The following is a 17,504-nucleotide window of genomic DNA, read 5'->3' as shown; positions in this document are numbered from 1 at the left end:
AGATGGAAATAAGTTTTTAAATAGCAGCTGTATGAAAATAATTGAAATACAGAAAAAAATTGCCTGCTTTAATTATTGATAGTAATTCCATCGTTTTCTCATTTTTGTACTCTTCAAAAATTCTCAATTGAGGTAATCTTTCATTAGAGCAAAAATACAAAATCAATGTGTGCACATTTTAAAACATAATGCTTACTTTATGTTTCTAGTTGTGAATTTGGGTAAGTTTTTACTGTATATATTTGCAATGTTAGTCAAAAGATTATATGAACCCAGGAAAAGGTCAGTTAGGTTTCCCACAAAATCTTCATTAATTTTCATATATACTATTCACAAATACAAACGTATTTCAGTGAAGCCATTCTGTTATCCCTGACCACAAGAAATTGAAGATATTACTGTAGTAAATGAGAAGACATATGAGTTTTAATTCAGAAATATGATGAATTTATTACATATTCTTCAAATACCTTTGCTTTATATCATTTTTACTATTAAATATACTCATTCCTAGAGTGAGAATTTCAGCACACGTTTTAATGTGTGCCTATGGAATAATAGGTGATGATAAAATGATTTACAGTGAAGGAATTTTAGATTGTAATTAAGAAAAGTTGTTGTTTTGTAATTTCACAATTAGTTGAGGAGACAGTTCTATAATTGCAGTGTTCAGAAGATAAAGAGACACTTTATCAGGGAGGAAGAAAATGTTGTTTACCACAAAACAGTTATCTTAGAGGAAAATTAAATATGATAAAAATTCAATTTCCCCTGATGAAACTTATCAGAAACTCACTGATAACTGCTTGTAGTGGCAGTAGAGATATAAAGAGTTTAAGAATTTTGGCATAGGCAATATACTGCAAGACATGAGACTGGGGTATAGTTTTGTGAAATGAACTTCTAAGAAAGAACAAGTTGTTATAAAGAATCATGGGCCCTCCTTTTTTTTTAATGGCTTTTAAAAAATTTTTTTATAAGATTTTATTTATTTATTCACGAGAGACACACACACAGAGAGAGAGAGAGAGGCAGAGACACAGGCAGAAGGAGAAGCAGGCTCCATGCAGGGAGCCCCACACGGGACTTGATCCCAGGTTGCCAGGATCAGGCCTTGGGCTGAAGACAGCGCTAAACCGCTGAGCCACCTGGGCTGCCCATCATCAGTCCTCCTAATACTGACAGTAAAATTCTGCAAGTACTATAAACAAAGTTTAAATATTGAGGAATGTACCAAATACCAAATGTATCAAATACCAAATGATCTATAAACCAGTTTTGGTTTATTGAAACTGGTACCTTTTTCACAAAGAAAAAAAAACGGCCCTGGAGGATACACTTCAGTTCTTTTGGGTTGTTCCAAGAGGTGTCTTCTCACTACTCTTCAATGATGTGTTTCAGCCATTCTTCACAACAAAAAGAAATTTGTGTTTCAAGATGTAATTTTATATAATAAAATTCCATATTTTATCTTATTAACAATTAATCCACTTTGATTACAGGGATTTTAGTCATTTTATCTAGTTCAAGGCAGTTTAGTACAAATATTCCATATTTTAAAATTGGAGATTTTAAGACCACCTCTGATATAAAGTTTTATATGTACTTTCAATCTTTGCATACAATTTGGTTGTAGATGAACTGTTACTGAAATCCAACATGATATCTTTAAGGAAGATACAACTTGCATGAATGCTAGTTAAATGATTGTATATCAAGTTAGATCACTAGGTTGTAAATCCCAAAATCTGTTGTCAGTGCCACCTGCATGGAAAAATTTAGCCAAAAATTTAGCCACAGTGGTGATTTATTAAGACTTTCTTGAGTGTCAAATAAATTCCAGTTCTAACACTGACAAACTACGGAATCCCAAATAACTGACTTTATTTTTGAAAATCTCAAATATCACATTTGTAAAATGGCCATTACTGTGGTATTCATTATGTTAAGGTTTTCATGAGGGTTAAAAATATAAATCATAAAAAATTGAGTAGCACATTTACTCTCTGGTAATTTATTACTTTCCAATAATGTGCTGTTAGTAGTAACTCATTTGAACTGCATACCCAATAACAACAATCTATTTAACAAACATTATGAGTTGTTCAGGTTTTATGTGTTGGTGACTTGGAACCAAATTAGAATTTAAATAGGTCTCCTTTGAATCACACCCCTATTTGCTACTCAGTAATTTCCAAAAGAGTCTGATTACAGAATGTCCCATCCCCTAGATAAAGCGGCCCAAAGCAAGGAGAGTTTTAGGTATAAAACATAAGATATTTATCTTTTCAGTCTAGTATGTCAACATTTTTTTTGTCTTACCATCTGGAAGTCAGCTATTTTATTTTCTATTAGACTCTTCTAATTTTAATTACATGAGAAATTTTCTATTTTATAGTTCCTGGTTTCTTACATCACTGTACCTGGAAATTTATATGGCCAATTTCTTGCCAGAGAGAATAATAATATGATGTGGGAATATATCAAATTAATAAGGAAGTGAATCCCTCTTCTCTTAAATTGGCCAACATAAAGGAAAGATTAATAAGCTTGCCAATGCTACAAACAAAAAGAGCCATTATATATTATAAAATTAAAAGAAAAATGACATAAAGGGAAGATTGAATCTGGAAAACCTGTGGAAGCTCAGTTTGGGACTTATGGACAAGAAAACAACTATATCACTAATGTATATACTTAAGACAAAATACAAGTATTTGATCACCACAGATTGCTGAAATATATTTTTATATATTACCTATGAACTGTTCACTTTTAATTTCCCAGAATTTCATTTCAAAAACTTAGTAGGAAAGTTGTGTTCACCCTGAACATACTTTAAACAGCTATATAATTACTGAAATATACAATATTATTCATGATTTACCAACAATTTGGTTGAAATCAAGAATACATTTAACATACTTTAGGATAATCCCTCTGTTTAATATAATAATATATACACATTTACACATAAATCTATACTTACAGACGTCAAATTTTTTATCCGGGTACACATCTGTCTACTCATTGGACTTCTGTAAGTCTCAGCTTATTGAACTCTCAGCTGCTCTCAAGGCATTTACCACTTAAAAATCTAAAGACTTTGATAATGGCAGTTTCATCAAACTCAAGAAAGAAAGTTTTCAGCAGTGCAAAATGGAGACTTCTACAAGAAGTGACCCGTGAATAACTATATCTTTTGAGAGAAGTTAGACTAGATAAAACAATGCTAGCCAAAAGAGACAAAGCATAAATTTCTGTTTTGGTGGCAGCAGCACCTAGGACAAGGAAAAGCTTCCCTAAGAACTTATAACCTACCCAGTTACAATGCAGATTTCTCATTCTTTGCTATTTCTAGTCTCTACCCTCATTGTCTTGGAAACACTAAGGTATATCTACAGGTATTTTTGTTAAAAATAGCTCCTTCTGAAAATTAATAGAATATATAGACAGAAAATATAAAAAGTAGACACAGGCTCAAAAAGAAAAAGATCAGAAACATTACTGAGTTTTCATCAAAAACAATGCAAGAAAAAAAAAAGCCAGTGGTATCTTCAAAGTATATAGAAATGTGTAGATACAGAAATATGGAATATTAGAACATTATCAAACAAATTTTAGTAACTGATATTTTTAGGAACTTATAGAGCACACTCAGTGATATCAAAATACACATCCTTGGGGATCCCTGGGTGGCTTAGCGGTTTAGCGCCTGCCTTTGGCCCAGGGCCAATCCTGGAGTCCTGGGGTGGAGTCCCGCCTGGAGTTCCCTGCATGGAGCCTGCTTCTCCCTCTGCCTGTGTCTCTGCCTCTCTCTCTATGTCTATCACGAATAAATAAATAAATAAATCTTAAAAAAAAAAAATACACGTCTTTACCAACTACATGAAAGAATCCAAAAATAGTTCCACAAGTGCGGGAACTGATTTTCCTTTTGGGGGAGTGGGGGACTGATTTTTATCAAAGGCTCAAAGGTAATTTAGTGAAGGAAGTATAGACATTTCTCAGATGGAGCTGGAACAATTGGATATCCCTAAATTAAAAAAGCTAACTCAAATGGACTTGTGCAAATGTGCACCTGAATCTAAAACCTCAATAAAACTATAAAATTTTCTAATAAAACAGAGGATAAAATCTTTGTGACCCTAAATTAGGCCTAAAGAGGAAAATAGCCCCTCAATAAAGAAGAACAACGTCAGCATGACTAGCAGCAAACTTCTACTTTGATAGAATGAAGGCCAGAAAGTAATGGGAAAACTAAAAGGAAAAGAAATTTAACCAAGAATTCTATATCCCAGGACATTAATCCTTCCAAATTGAAGGTGAAAGTGCATTTCTACAAACCAAGATGAATATAATCAATTGCTAGCAGACCTTCTTTATAAGAAATACTAAAGGAAATCTCCAGAGGGGACAGTCTAGATAATATATTTCAGTAACTCCTGTTTCTGATTTTTATTCCCTACTCTCCCTGAAGATATTGCCAGTTTGGTTTTGTTTTAGTAATGTATCTGGACTACATTAACAAAATCTAACTTTCTCACAATATGTGTTATCTGATGTCTCTGTTCAGTTTGTTATTGTTGTTTTTATTTTATTTTATTTTATTTTATTTTATTTTATTTTATTTTATTTTATTTTATGTATTTAAGAGAGAGACAGAGAACAGGAGCAGGGAATAAAGGAGAGCAGAGGGAGAAACTGACCCCTGCTGAATGGGAAACCCAGGACCCACCATGGAGCTTGATCCCAATACCCTGAGATCATGACCTGAGCCAAAGGCAAATGCTGAACTGACAGCCACAAGGTGCTCCTGGTTATTTTAAACCTGGAATTCTAGGAGTAGCTTGTGTGTCTGCATTTCAGGGTCAGGGCTAAACATAGGTAAGGTAGGCAGCTAGGAAGAGAAATCTGAGGAGGCACTAACTTTCAATATTTGGCAGTACAGGAATGGTTTCTGTATACAGGAATGGTCTATGTGTAGTTTGGGTAGCACACTCAAAGTTAGGAAACTTCCAATCTGTCCCCATTTTCTTTTTTTTTGCTAAAACCTTTCATATGTCCTTTGCATTTGTGTGCAGCCTCTTCCTGCTGGCCAGTAGTATGTAGATACTTTGAATTATAGCCACTGTATAATGCAAATGTGCATAGCCTCTGGCATACTTAGTATATCAAGACTGTCTATGACATTTTCCTTCCTGTGAACTGGACTCAATGCTGCCTAATGTGCTCATCTCATGTTTGTGTAGGAATCAAATGATACATTTATAATTATAATTGCCAGCATTTACTGATGGCCTTTATATATATATATACACACACACATATATATATATATATATATATATATATATATAGAGAGAGAGAGAGAGAGAGAGAGAGAGAGAGAGAGAATTTATTTATTTGCAAGAGAGAAAGAGTATGAGTGGGGAGGGAGAGAGAATCTGATGCAGACTCATGCCCACATGCAAAGCCAGAGGTGAGGCTCAATGGACCATGAGATCATGACTGGAGCCAAAACCAAGTCGGCCACTCAATCAACTGAGCTCCCTAGGCACCCCAACTGATGATGGCCTTTTTAATATGAAAGTATTTTCTAAGTATTTTGAATAGGCTACCTCATTTAATCCTCAAAAATCCCAATTGATTACACATTATAATTAATATTAGAAATTAGAAAACTAAAAGAATTGAGAGGTTAAGGTGTCCAAGGACATGAAGAAGGTGAGCAGAAAAGTATCTAGCCCTAGAGCCTAAAATTTTAACCCCTACATTCTGTTACCCATTCTGTTAAGTATGAGAATAAAATGTTGTCTAGATATTCCATATTGTATCCCATCTTCCAGGTAGATGTTTATAGGAGCTTTCAGTCATTAATTTATCTAATGATTCTTTGTTACCTTTTATCAAGTCTGTGTCCAAGTAGACAACTTATATATACAAATAGAACCAGAATTTACACAGCAGAGGGCAACAAGCCAAAGATATTTTAGATTAGGAAACTGAAGAGCCATGGCATAAAAATCATAGCACAGAAGAGCACATGGCCTATCTAATTGTCATTTTGATAAAGTGATTTTTTTTTCCCTTTTGGGGATGGTCAGAGTTTATCCAGGCATCTCCAGTAGCTCTTTGGAATTTTTTTTTCTGATAGGCAGAGCCTTTTTTGTGCCAAGAAGTAAAGCAATTTTTCTTTCCATGCCATTGGATATTTGGAATGAAGAACTATCACACCGTGTTTTATTTTCTTGTTATTTTGTGTGTACAGAAAGGATATCTGTGGGAGGGATGCAAATAACAGCTCTAAAGTCAAGTCTGGATGATGACATGAAAACACTTCTCATTAAAAGTAGATAAAAAAACATTGAACAATCTTTCCACTTTATCAGTTTATGTCATGGTTCATTCCCACTGGGGGCCGCATGAAACCCATACGTCATTTGACATGCACAAATATACTCTAGATCCCTTGCAGTAACAATTATACACTTTACATTAGTCTGCCTCCATTATGTCAACATTAAATAAGCATTATGTTCAGCATAAAGAACAATGACTGCTTTATTTCAAATGCCACAGATCTTCTGTTTTTTGAAGTAAATGTCAGTTGGTGGGGGAAATGCACCAGTATTAAAATTGGATGAGACTGAACTGCAAAATACTTTTTATTTTTGGCATAAAGTACTTGGGCTTAATACTAGTGATGCCCAAGAGGGTGCTTTACTACAGTCAGGCAGTCTGGGTTCAAATTCAGATTTACCACTTATTAGCTCTGCAATATTGTCCAAATCCTATCATTTCCCTGAGCTTTACTATCTTTCCTGTCTATAACATTTCTCTAACCTCACAAAATGAAAAAAAAGATGTAATATTCATAAATTCTGATAGTAAATGCAGAATCACTATATAATTACTGGTTCATTTTATTTTGTTAATGGAAACTATTCATAGGCAAAGTTTATGCATATTTTTACAATGGATTCTAATAATGATGCCTGCTATCAAATGTATATTGCATTAACATCATTTTTTATTATTTTATTCTCACACTGAGACCCTCCTGATGGCTTCAAGTGTAATTTTCAGAAAAAGCCAATAAAAAGCAAATTTGAATCTTTTCATGCAGAAATGTGTTTTTTTTTTTTAACTGGTGATCCACAATTAAAACATTTTGTACTGGAAGATATTGTTGTGAGCATCAGATATGAGTTCACAAAGAAAACTCCATGCATGAATGGAAAAAATGTCAGGTGCCTGTGAATGGCTATATTTTGTAGGAGAAAAAGGGTGAGTTTTAGAGGCAGACAAAAGCAAACCAAAATCCTAATTCTTATCTTTTGGAACACAGGCAAAACACTTAACCTAATTGAACCTGTTTCCTTATTAAGAGTATAGAAATGCTTAGCACCTATTGAGTATTTGCCGTGTACAAAGCACTGTATTAAATATATTTTCAGAAAAATGCAAACAGCTAGTTCTATTAATGTGCCCATTTTACAGAAGAAGGAACTAAGACTTTCAAAGTTTGGATGATTTATCCAAAGTCACAAAGATGGTAGGTGGGAGAAAAATATTTACACTCAACTATTTGGTTCTAACCCTACACATTTAACAACTACAGTAACATACCTTCTTACCTCTTTTAATACATATATATGCATATTGTTACATATATATGAATGTTATATACAAATATGAATACATATATATACATATTGTTATATGCAGTTTTTATAATTATAATAGATTTATCATTTTTATAGGCATACTCCATTTTATTGTACTTCATATGTATTGTGTTTTTTTTTCTTAAAGATTTATTGATTTTTAGAGAGAAAGAGTGTGCCTATGTGTGCACAAGTGGAAAGAGATTCGGGAGGAAAAGGAATAGGGAGGGAATCCAAGTAGACTCCATGCTGAACGTGAAGCCCTACACAGGGCTCATTCTCACAACCCCAAGATCATGACCTGAGTTGAAACCAAGAGCTGGATACTCAACTGAACCACCCAGGAGCCACCAGATTCATGTTTTTTGTTGTTGTTGTTGGTTTTTGTTTTTTGTTTGTTTGTTTTTGCTTTTTGGTTTTTTTTTTTTTTACACATTCAAGATTTGTGGCAATCCTGCATTGATCAAGTGTATTGGCACCATTTTTCCAAAAGCATTTGCTGACTTTATATCTGCATCACATTTTGATAGTTCTTGCAATATTTTAAACTTCTTCATTATATTTGTTATGGTGAAATGTGATCAGTGATTGTGACCTGGTGAGAGCTTACATGACAGCCACTTTTGGCAAGAAAGCTTTTTTTTTTTTTTTAAAGATTTATTTATTTATTCATGGGAGACACACACAGAGAGAGGCAGAGACACAGACAGAGGGAGAAGCAGGCTCCTTGCAGGGAAGGCCCATGCAGGACTCGATCCCAGATCCCAGGTTCACACCCTGAGCCAAATGCAGATGCAACCTCTAAGCCACTCATGCGTCCCACAAAAGCATTTATTTTATTGGTGTTCAATTTGCCAACATATTGAATAACACCCAGTGCTCATCCCATCAAGTGCCCCTCTTAGTGCCCGACACCCAGTCACCCCCACCTCCTGCCCACCTCCCCTTCCACCACCCCCTGTTCGTTTCCCAGAGTTAGGACTCTCTCATGTTCTGTCTCCCTTTCTGGTATTTCCCACTCATTTTTTCTCCTTTCCCCTTTATTCCCTTTCACTATTTTTTATATTCCCCAAATGAACGAGACCATATAATGTTTGCCCTTCTCCGATTGACTTATTTCACTCAGCAAAATACCCTCCAGTTCCATCCATGTCGAAGAAAATGGTGGGTATTTGTTTCTAATGGCTGAGTAATATTCCATTGTATTCATAAACCACATCTTCTTTATCCATTCATCTTTCATCGGACACCGAGGCTCCTTCCACAGTTGAGCTATTGTGGACATTGCTGCTAGAAACATTGGGGTGCAGGTGTCCTGGCATTTCACTGCATCTATATCTTTGGGGTAAATCCCCAGCAGTGCAATTGCTGGGTCGTAGGGCAGGTCTATTTTTAACTCTTGGAGGAACCTCCACACAATTTTCCAGAGTGGCTGCACCAGTTCACATTCCCACCAACAGTGCAGGAGGGTTCCCCTTTCTCCACATCCTCTCTAACATTTGTTGTTTCCTGCCTTGTTAATTTTCCCCATTCTCACTGGTGTGAGGTGGGATCTCATTGTGGTTTTGATTTGTATTTCCCTGAAGGCAAGTGATGCAGAGCATTTTCTCATGAGCTTGTTGGCCATGTCTATGTCTTTCTCTGTGAGATTTCTCTTCATGTCTTTTGCCCATTTCATGATTGGATTGTTTCTTTGCTGTTGAGTTTAATAAGATCTTTAGTTTGAGTTTAATAGATCTTGGATACTAGCCCTTTATCTGCTATGTCATTTGCAAATATCTTCTCCCATTCTGTAGGTTGTCTTTTAGTTTTGTTGACTGTTTCTTTTGCTGTGCAAAAGCTTCTTATCTTGATGAAGTCCCAATAGTTCATTTTTGCTTTTGTTTCTCTTGCCTTCGTGGATGTATCTTGCAAGAAGTTACTGTGGCCGAGTTCAAACAGGGTGTTGCCTGTGTTCTCCTCTAGGATTCTGATGGAATCTTGTCTCACATTAAGATCTCTCATCCATTTTGAGTTTATCTTTGTGTATGGTGTCAGAGAATGGTCTAGTGTCATTCTTCTGCATGTGGATGTCCAATTTTCCCAGCACCACTTATTGAAGAGACCTCTTTCCAGTGGATAGTCTTCCCTGCTTTGCCGAATATTAGTTGACCATAAAGTTGAGGGTCCACTTCTGGATTCTCTATTCTGTTCCATTGATCTATGTGTCTGTTTTTGTGCCAATACCACACTGTCTTGATGACCACAGCTTTGTAGTACAACCTGAATTCTGGCATTGTGATGCCCCCAGCTCTGGTTTTCTTTTTTTAATATTCCCTTGGCTATTCAGGGTCTTTTCCGATTCCACACAAATCTTAAGATAATTTGTTCCAACTCTCTGAAGAAAGTCCATGGTATTTTGATAGGGATTGCATTAAACATGTAAATTGCCCTGGGTAACATTGACATTTTCATTATATTGATTCTTCCAATCCATGAGCATGGAATATTTTTCCATCTCTTTGTGTTCTTCCTCAGTTTCTTTCAGAAGTGTTCTGTAATTTTTAGGGTATAGATCCTTTACCTCTTTGGTTAGGTTTATTTCTAGGTATCTTATGCTAAAAAAGCATTTTTTTAAAAAGCATTTTTAAAATGAAGATGTGTATGTTGGTTTTTTTAAGACATAATGGCATTTGCACACTCATTAGACTATAGTATAGTGTATACTTACCTCGTATGTCCACTGGGAAGCCAAAAAATTCATTTGACTCACTTTATAGTGATGTTTAATGAGAAGGTCTGGAACAAAAAACCACAGTATCTCTGAAGTACTCCTGTATGCTTATGTAATATGTACACTACATATATATTTTGTGTCTCTTAACAAGAATCAATAAATGGCTATTTTGCTGTTTAATTCTTCCAAAAAGATATCAAATACCTTAACAAACTTAATATTATTTCAGGTATTAAACTATGGCTTCTTAACTCAATCTCTATGAAAAACATTTAAAGCAAATATAATTATCTATAAAATACATTTTAAAAATCAAGGCAATTAGAATGATTGGCTCTGGATTCCATAGCTGGTAAGTATGAAAACTGGATTTAAAGTTAATCCTCCAGCTCCACTGTAGAGACCTTCTCACTATGCCACACTGGGGATTAAACTATGCTCCATGGTTTATAAATTTATTTTTGACAAATATTTTGGTAAAAACATGTTTTTTGCCTTCACATTTTTTGGAAATAACTTTTCCATTATACTTTAAGTATATACCACGTATATGATTAACATATGCCAGGGCAGAAGGAAGACTAACTTAGTTATCAGCAAGCATTTTTCTATAAATCCATGAACATTTTTAATTAGGGATATGGCAACACTTGATAGATGTTCCAGCTTTCAAGTGTCTATTACAGAAGACATCCTGTAATCATCATTTTCTCACCTTATTATTGCATAAAAGGACATGTGTGTATTACAAATGAAGCTGCCAAAATCTGATTGCTAATGAAACATCAAAGTAAATTGGTGTAGTACTGGGTAAAGGGAGAAAATTCAGAAATACAGTGTCACAATATATTTTGAACCAGTCAGTTCATCTGGGGATCACCACTGTTTTGATTTGTGCAGGTAAATTGACCCAAACAAGAATCAGAAACTCAAGCAAATATTTGTACTTCTAACTAGTATAACCTGGGTTTTTCTGCATTGGTAAATATGCCAGCAAAACAAAAACAAAAACATGACTTTTTGAAGTAGTTAAGAAATCAGACAGACCTGGGTTCAAATATGATGCCCATCCCTGTTTGGCTGAAAAAGCATGGGGAGCCTACTTAACCTTTCTGAGTCTCACTTCTAAGATTGAAAGTTCAAGTAGTGAGAATCGCATGAGATACAGTATGGAAGCCTAGCACTGTGCAGGTAGCTATCACTGTTCCTATTATCTGTTTGGTGGCAAATTTTCGCCAATTTCTCTCAGCTTTCTAAAAGCCACAAAGTATTCATTGTTAACATGACAAACCAATCTTCCTGATAATGGTGGAGAACCTTAGTAAGGTAAGGGACTATAAAATCGAACTTTTTTTAGCATTTCTATTTTCATGCTATTACTTTTAAATTTTATTATTTTCATCTTGATATGTGGCAGATCTTTATAGTATATCTGGGCATGGAAGTTGTAAAGAGAAGGGAAATGATTAAGAACTCTCACAGCTTTCCTGACACTTTATAATTTACAACATGAGACAGACATGAATACAACTCCAAACATGAATGCACTGTGGTTAAACTCTAAATAATATAAAAGTAACAGAAAAGTCACAACATTCTGAGGGGAAAAGTAGGCTGCTTGGAAGGATCTATTAATATTTGCAGCAGAAAGTGGGCTTTGAAAAGTTAGATAGGAATTACCAAAAGGATATTAAAATGGAGGGAAATCACCAAATAGAACTTAAGCAAAGTTCTGAAGAAGTGACAGACTATAGGCAAAAAATGAGGACTTAGATTATAATTGCTTAAGAATAGAAGGCATATATTTCAGGTCTTTTTAAAGTATTCCCTCATATCTTTTCACTATTACCTACTCACCAAGGGCTTCGCATGCAAAATCCTATATTAGCACTGATGATCCTAAGTTCGTGCTCTGCTGGAGAGGTAACATTCAATTCTGTATTTACTGAATTTTGATCACTAAGCAGTCTGTTCTAAAGATTCTAAAGAACTGGAAGACAGGCCCTAAAATGCCTCCTGGAAACTTGGTCCTTAATTTTGGGTTTTGTGTCTTTCTAGCAATTTATCGATTTCATCTAGGTTATGGAATTTATTGGTCTGTATTTGTCCACAACCTTCTGCTGGAATTTTTTTTTATTTCTGTGAAGTTGGCAGTACTGCCATTTCCATTTCTGATTTTAGCAATTTGAGACTTTTTTTTCTTCCTCAGTAAGCTACAAGGTTTTCAATTTTGTTGATCTTTTCAACCAACTTCGTCGAATTTTCTCTAGTTTTTCTCTTCTGTTCCATTAATTCTCATTCTAATCTTTCTTCCATTCCTTCCACTTCTTCTGGGTTTAGTTTTATGTTCTTTTTCCAGTGTCCATAAGTTGAAAATTCAGTTTTTTAGGATCTTTCTTCTTTCAGGTGAGTATTTACAGCTATCTGTTTCCAAGTCCTTCATTGGCTGCAACTCATATGTTTTAGGATATTGTATCTTTATTTTCATTAGCCTCAAATATTTTCCATTTTCCCTTATGATTTCCTTTTTGACCCATTGATTATTAAGGACTGTTTTTAATTTTCACATTTGTGAAATTTCCAGGGTTTCTTCTGATATTCATTTCTAGTATCATTCCAAAGTGGCCTAAAATAATTTAGGATTTCAATATTTTTATACTTAAGACTTATTTATAGCCTACCACAAGATATATCCTAGACCGTGTTCCATGTGCACTTAAGAACATGTATTCTCTTGTTTTATGGGGTGTTAAATAGGTCTGTTAGAGCTAGTTCATGTATAATGCTGTTCAAAATATTTCCTCATTGGTCTTCTTTTCAGATATGTTGTACATTACTAACCTGGAATACTTAAATCTGACATTATTGTTTATTTCTCTCAATTATGTTTGCCTTTGCTTCATGTATTTTGAGACTCCATCGTACTGCATAAGTGGTTATAATTATAACCTGATAATTTGACCCATTTTCACTGTACAATATTGCTTTGCATCTCTAGTAACCTGTTTAAAGATTTTAAAGCCAATTTTGCCAGATGTTACTATAGGCACTTCTGTATTCTCATAGTTGTAGTTTGGATGGTATCTTTCCATTCAACCTATTTCTATTTTTTTTAAAATGTGGCTCTCAACAGCACACAGATCAGTTTATTTTTTTAATCCAGCTTAAATAGCTCTGTCTTTTGATTAGCCTGGTCACATTTAATGCTATTTATATAGTTGAATTTTTGATTGCTGTTTTACTTTTTTTAGTGTTTTGTGGCTTTTTGTTCCTCTATTTTTCCTTTGTTACTTTCTTCTGCATGAAGTATTTTCAAGTGTAACTTTAATTCTTTTAATGACTTTTTTCACTGTGTTTTTTTAGTTAGTGGTTAGTGGTTTTAGTGAGTGGTTCCTCAGGGCTTATCATAACTTACAACAACTAATCTTATCAGCCTCTCTATCATATATAGTAATATCACTCACCAGAAAGGTATGTGTGTATGTACATGTTTCACCAAGGCTTAACCTTGATACATCATAATCACTCAAAGTCTATAGTTTGGGTTTTTTTTTAAAGATTTATTCATGAGAGACAGAGAGGCAGAGACATAGGCAGAGAGAGAAGCAGGTACCCTGTGGGGAGCCTGATGTGGGACTCAATGCCAAGACCCTGGGATCATGACCTGAGCCAAAGGCAGATGCTCAACCACTGAGCTACCCAGGAGCCCTCAAAGTCTATAGATTATCTGAAGGCTCACTCTTAGTGTTGTATATTGTATGAGTTTGGACAAAAGTATGATGACATACTTCCATCATTGAATAACACAGAGCATAATTAAGACGAGCTATGGTCTTTGAAAGTACTCATGAGTTTCCATGTCCTATTATGTTTCAAATGAAGTCAGTTCATATCGTGAGAGCCTTATAGTTCCTTTTATTGACTGTTTCTTCACCTGAGCATGCTTTCTGAGAATTTATACCAGCCTCTAGAAGGAACCTATCATCTTACTGATTTGCATCTTCACATATGGAACTTCAGCCTTAGGACTGAGCTGGGCTAAGGTTGTCAGGGTTCCAATATTCTTTGCCTTCCATGCCTAAGGTAGACATCCTGCCCTGTGAGTAAAGATGCGTGGAGGGAGGGAACTCTTGCAGTCTCAGTTGCATTCCCTCTGAATTTAGCCTCTTCAACCAGGAGTTAGAGATGAGAAGAGCTGGAAACCTTTACCTGACAGTGAGATACAGTAAGCTTTGATTGAAAGCTCAGGGAACATGAGGCTCCACCTTTTTCTTTTTTAAAGAGTTTTAATTTATTCATTCATGAGAGACACAGAGAGACAGAGACATAGAGGGAGAAGCAGGCTCCCCACTAGGAGCCTGATCCAGGACTTGATACCAAAACCCCAGGATCATGACCTGAGCCAAAGGTAGACATTCAACCGCTGAGCCAGCCAGGTGTTCCAAGACTCCACCTCTTTAAACACATCAGCCTATACATTTATGTAGAGTGAAGAGCTTCCATCAAACAGTTGGAGAGACAGGTTAAAAAAAAATGGGTCATGGCTCAAATGCCAGGCTCTTGTTGGTCTTACTTTTACTGTATTTTCTCAAATGAGTGTTTCTTCATTTCTATATGCACATAGTATAGTTTCCTAAGACTTTAAAGGATTGTTTGCTTGTTTTTCTGGTGAGTAGGTATGCGGCCATCCTAAAAGTAAAATCTCCCTCTTTCCTTTTAAACTCAGGTCTAGGGATGCCTGGGTGGCTCAGTGGTAGGATGCCTGCCTTTGACCCAGGGCATGATCCTGGAGACCTGGGATGGAGTCCCACATTGGGTTCCCTGCATGGAGCCTGCTTCTCTCTCTGCATATGTCTTTGCTTCTCTCCCTCTGTGTCTCTCATGAATAAATAAAATCTTTTTTTAAAATAAATAAATATAAAAAATAAACTCAGTTCTATATTTTGGTTGATTTTTTTTTCTAATTTAGTATATAATTTACATGTATGTAGAGGTTGGGGATCATATGTCAAACTTGAGTCTTATACCTCAGAGTTCATTCTCATAGGCTTCCATACCATGATATGCACGTTAATTATTTCTGACAAGAGATGACACTGAGACAGAATAATTGTCATCTGCCAAAGGTTAATAAAACTAGTTGATATGGGAGTTGGGCTTAGAGCTCAACAATTTTGACTCCTAATCAAACCAAACCAAGGAATAAGATCCTTCCCAACAGTGGTATAAAAACCTATCAAGTGTTTCTCTAAGGATAGTCAAAAGTCTACATATTAAATATCCAGTCAATTCATAAAGTACAAACCCCACACAAAGGTAATGTCTCTTCCTGAAACAACTCACAGTCATCTTCATTCCTTTGCTCTCTCAGGCTTCCTAGCTTGCAGGTTCTCCACCTATGTTTGCAACTAAAATTTAAGCTAAGAGGAATTCATGGGCCCTTTAAAGCTCGACGGCCTGTATCTCAAGCAAAATCTTAGTGGAAAAGCATACAAAATGTCCTAACAAGAGAGCACCTAGTCTTATTGTTTCCTAAAATTTGAAAGCCTTTCCCTCATCCAGAATGTATTTTTACTACAGTGTTCTTGTTATGAAAGAAAAATTAAGAACCCTGTTTGTAAGAAAGGGGCAACACAGAAGTACACAAAATTCCTATTATGAAGTTTTAAAAGTTGGCAAGACTTTCACCACCACCTTTTAGGTCATCTAAAGACATCTGTACCTCTTCTGGTTTCTGTTGTTGGTTTTGAATAGTCAGGGTCTCTTCAGAATTGGCTGCACAAAAAGAATGCCTTCATTATTCAAACCTAAGATTTCAAACATTCATAATGACACATGTACATGTTTAACATTGTCTTTAGTATATTAAATATACTCAAAGTATTCATTTATTTTAGATATTTTGTGTAATATATTTAAAGTCCATCTGATATATCAAACAAGTTTTCACTATCATTGATGATAAATGATCTCAAATTGGAATAGGGTTTTACAGATTGGTTCTATTCTGAAATACTCATTGTCCCATAATGGACTAGTAACTATACATAGTGAAGACTTCCATAGGAAGGAGCATGCCTTTTCAAAAATTGTCTGCCAGAGAAATTCTTCTATTACAGAAAGATAGTGACAATATTCAACACAGATGGAATGTATCTTTTGATGGGCAACTAACTGTAAATAGACAGTTGAAATGTTCAAGACAACACAAATTCTGATGAAAACATTTTCAGGGGGGAAAAAAGTATACATTTAGTTCTTGAAATTGCTTTAGTCTAAAAGGGCTTTAATTAACAGACAAATGTCTGTAGAAGCAGCAGTAACTCAAATTCATCAGCTAATACATTAGCAAGGATTCTCTAACAATAAGGTACTTTGTGAAGGTGTCACAAAACAAGCAGCTAGTCAGCTTCCCACAAAGCAGTAAGGAGGCATAGAAGAGACTAGAGAGGAGAAGTGCGGGAGATGAAAGAATTAATAAAGATTACTAACATCCAATTAATAAAGATTACTAACTGGTAAGAGAATGAGGACACAGATCGTTTTTGGGAGAAAGGCAAAAAAGGTTGAAGGGAAGATCATGAGTTTGGTACTAGAACTTTATGAAAATTCAGGAAATAACCTCATACCTATACACATGTAAGCAGTGCTTATTTCATATCAATTGTATTTCACACATCATGTGTGCTTATGTGTATTTCTGCGTGCGTGAATACGTGTTTGTACATGTGTAAAACCTGTATTTTCCTGAGACAGTATAGTGTCTCTCTACAAACTGGATTAGATGAAACTGGAATAAAATCCTATAGCTCTTGCTAATCAATGTTGATAATTTATTTAACCTGGATTATCTGTAGATGCCTCATCTAGTATTAGATATCAGATGGAGTTACTTGGGAAAAAGGCCTATCAAGCACATAATGCAATGCATAACACAAAAATATTCCATATGTATTAACTATATAAGTATATAATGAAGCATACTGAATATGTTAAACATTTTTATAACTACGGACAAGTAGATAAAAATCTTCCTTGATAGAATAATCTATAAAAAAAAAACCTAGTCTATTATTTGAGTTTTTATACATGTATTTTAAACAAATTTATTAAAATAT

Source organism: Vulpes vulpes, chromosome 4 (assembly GCF_048418805.1).
Source record: "Vulpes vulpes isolate BD-2025 chromosome 4, VulVul3, whole genome shotgun sequence".
NCBI lineage: Eukaryota > Metazoa > Chordata > Mammalia > Carnivora > Canidae > Vulpes > Vulpes vulpes.
Note: the sequence above shows the minus strand (reverse complement) of the source record.